This window comes from Nannospalax galili, unplaced genomic scaffold, assembly GCF_000622305.1.
Source record: "Nannospalax galili isolate Female #2095 unplaced genomic scaffold, S.galili_v1.0 scaffold3669, whole genome shotgun sequence".
In the NCBI taxonomy this organism is placed as follows: domain Eukaryota; kingdom Metazoa; phylum Chordata; class Mammalia; order Rodentia; family Spalacidae; genus Nannospalax; species Nannospalax galili.
Window position 1 is genome coordinate 25,573 of NW_008360177.1, and position 3,828 is coordinate 29,400.

Here is a 3,828-nt window from a genome sequence, read left to right on the forward strand (position 1 = left end):
GTGTGATGTGGGAGGGCCCAGCCCACTGTGGGCCATGCCACTCCTGGGAAAGTGGTCCTGTGATGTATAAGAAAGCAGTCTGAGATTACAGGCCAGGGAGAAAGACAGTAACCACTGTTTCTCCATGGTCTCTCCATCAGCTTCTGCCTCCAGGATCATGCCTTGAGTTCCTGCCTTGACTTTCTTTGATGATGGACTGTGCTGCAAGCCAAATAAAGCATTTCCTCCCCTTGTTGGTTCTAGTCAGTGTTTTTATCACGGTGATAGAAAGTAACTAGGACAGGATTCAATAACCAGCTTATCCTAAACCAATGGACAATCAAGCAAAGCAAAGAAGGACTAAGTCCCCTAAAGAAATAACCAACATTCATGTGAGGAGGCAATGCAGAATAGTTAAGCACACTATTGAAAGAAGATTATCTTCAGTGTACCACATGAACGCAGAAAAGATACCAATAAAATTATACTTCAGGGCAGGCGGATCTCTGTGAGTTCAAGGCCAGCCTGGTCTACATAGTGAGTTCCAGGACAGCTGGGGCAACAGGGAGACCCTGTCTCAAACAGACCAAATAAAATTATACTTCACAGGTAGAGAGATGACTCAGTATTTAAGAAGACACATTGCTCTTACAGACGACCTGCATTCAGTTCGCAGCCCCCAAATGGCTGGTAACAATTGTGGATAATGACATTTCCATGGGATCTGACACCGTCTCTGGACACCTGGGCATTGCACATATGGGTGAACATATATACATGAAGGAAAAACATTCATAAATAATAAAACAAACAAAAAACACACCACCAACAACAAAAAACCTAAATTCAAAGGGAATATGACATCATCAACAAAAAAACTCTAAACTCAAAGGAAATATGAGCTTCTTTAGTAACTCTTCTCACAGCTATAGCAAAATACCTGGGATGAAGTGTTACAAGAAAAGAAGGGTTTATTCTGGCTTACCTTTTCGGGGGATGCAGTCCATCACTGTAGGGAAGGCATGGTGAGAGTAGGAGAGTCCAGGTGTTCGCACTGCGTCTGTCAGCAGGATCAGATCACAAACAGGAATTAAGGGTCTGTATAAAACTTCAAAGTCAGTTCCCAGGGACCCATGTCCTCTACCAAGACTCTATTTCCTAAAGATTCCAAATATTAAAAAACAAAGTAACAAGTCTGGGACCAAGTGTTCACACACACGAAAATATTGTTGCACAGGACTGTCCTCCTACCAACTATGGACAGATGCCATCTTCATAAGGTGGGTGCTAGGTATGTTGAATGTTATGCTCTGCAGAGGAGGATGGGCAGGGCAAATCAGCCACAATTCCCAATCAACCAGTTGGCTCTAGTTGCATCAAGGTGAGGGCCTAAGGGTATATAAACTAAGGAAGCCATGGGAGAGGATCCCCTGCCATTTTGTGAGGATGTGGAAAAGTCACCATCCATGCTTGAGTGAAGACTTCCCAATGTAGTAAGAGGTGCAACCATATTCCTGTAAGTCAATCTTTACCCAATGATCTGTAAGTAAGCCCAACATGTCAATGGTTTCCCAGGCTGTAGTTTGACAGAAACAAGGCTCCCTCTGTCGTAAGGAGCAAAGGAGAAGGGGCGACATTTACACCCCCTAGAAGGAATTTTAGCTACACATATTCAGAACACAATATGAAATTAATTCCAGAACCATATGTCAGTATGGCCAAGGAACACAGATTTAGCTTACCTCAAACCACATATAGCCAAGTCATTACAGTAGCATGACTTTTCCTCCCTTTTTGTAGTAAAAGAACAGTGTTATATGCCAAGGTACTATTAAATGCATTGGTGGTGACATCAGGTAGGCACATTTCTTCTCAAATGGGGAGGTCTCCAGAATTCAGATTTTATTTGATAACATTATTAGAATTTTGGTTGGTGAACATTAGGGAGGAGGAACATCTGCTGTGATCCCCCACAGAGTGACATGGACCTCAGGAATACATTATTTAGTGTCAAAGTTTCAGGGTGCAGTTTCCTTTTAGCATTTCCTGGGTGATTTATAAAAAAATAAAATAAAATAAAGGGAGTTGTAAGTAGGATGAAACCCTGTATAAATGATACCTCCAACTGCTTGTCTTGTTTTAGGAAATAAATCATTGAAATATGACTTCTGTTGTAATTAATGTGCCATTAAGTGGCCATCACTCTTTTTGTTTAAATTTTATTGTGGCTAGAAGGAATTGTAGAATAATAACAAGGCAATGCCTCTTCAAGATACCATGGTCAAATGGTCAAGGTTTCATTCCTCACTCTCAATAGTCAAGGATACAGCCAATTACAGTATTCAACAGGATTAACAGGGTGTTCCACTGGAATCCTAAAAAGGGGGAAATGTGTGGACAGGGATGATACAGGTCCTTAGAAATACAAGAGATTCCCTGGAGACATCCCTATGAGAGACCTCTGCATCCTACCATGTGTCTCTGAAAGCATTCTCGTCCACAATATGGGCAGGGAATTTAGCACTTTAGCACTGGGTTGGGAATTAATGTCACATAATCTGAAATGACTTCTACAGGTGAAGCTCTACAGTAAAGTTGGAGTGTCTCACCTATGAACTGTATGACCTAGCACTGATGTGATTAGCAGGATCACACTCAAGGTCTTACTTTTATTTTGTTTGGTCCATTTCTTCTCTGACTTTCTCTAAGATAGACTTTCGTTTAAATCCTCAGAATCAGGTTTCAGTGTCATGACGGTAGCCTCAGTAGATGCCTAAAAGGTGTTGAAGCTAGGACACATCCTGGCTATTCCGTTACAAAGTCTAGCTGGAAACTTTAGGGAATACCTCTCAGTGCCAGATCTTATCTTCTCATTATATAGGAATATATCTGAAATTTGGGGGAATAAAGCTGAAAATAACAGCTCTTAGGCTTCAGTTTTGCCAAGAGTAGAACAATGGATTCCCAACGAATCCATTTAGAAAACTGGCAAATTACTAAGACAGAGAAGAAGCCTCAATACAGAAAATAAAATCACCTTACCTATGAGGTCCAGAGTTACTGAGATGCTTTGGTGGTGGGCTGTAACAGTTTGAATGGGGATTCCACCACCAAACCTTTTCCAGCATTATCCTTCAAGCTCAGCCATCACTGGAGTGGAAGTCCCATCCTCACATGAGGGAAACTGACAGTGTACCTCATCAGTGACTTCACTTACTTTCATGGGGTTGGGGGTGGGAAGCCCATTTTCTTTTAGAATTCCATTAAGAGTATTCTTTTCCATTGGTTTATATTCACCTATGATAATCACTCCCCCTCTTAAATCTCTTCGTCGGGTTGCTGTGACCTCTAGATATCGATCGGTCAAGGAAAACAATTTCAAAGTTTCAAGTACTCAACTGGGCTTTTTGTTGTACTCATATTTGCTGGCTGTTTTTGACTACCTTAATTTGCCATAAACTCTAAGACACAAAATTTAGAAGTGTAGTCTAGAGTAGGCCAATTAGTGAAATAAGTACCTAGTAACAGTCGATATTTCCTAGAATATAGTCCTTTACATACATGTAATCTTCCCTTTTATCACTTATAAACTTCTTTGTAACTTACACAACCAGTAATAACCATTTGAAGCTTGCTGATTTTGTCATCACTTTATCCCGTTTCCATTGGGGAATAAGTCATATATTAGAACAATACTACCATACAAAACAGATTTTGTCTAAAAAGCAGTAGTCTTTTCTCTTTAAACATCCCATTCCAGAGGATCCAAAACCCTCTCCTGACCTCTGCAGGAACTGCATAACAAGGGTGCTCTGACAGACATGCAGGCAAAAGACCAATACATGCCAA

At 40.9% G+C, this 3,828-nt stretch overlaps 1 long non-coding RNA gene across 1 annotated transcript in view; it reads right to left on the reverse strand.

Moving 5' to 3' along the window:
• Window position 1: 1 nt before the first annotated feature.
• Window positions 2-3,828, reverse strand: part of LOC103726566 — a 9,384-nt gene continuing 5,557 nt past the window's right edge. Inside the window, exons 2-3 of the long non-coding RNA XR_606905.2 lie at window positions 965-1,039; window positions 2-57 (exon numbers count right to left, since the gene is read on the reverse strand). This is a non-coding gene — a long non-coding RNA (uncharacterized LOC103726566). The remainder of the gene's footprint in view (window positions 58-964; window positions 1,040-3,828) is intronic.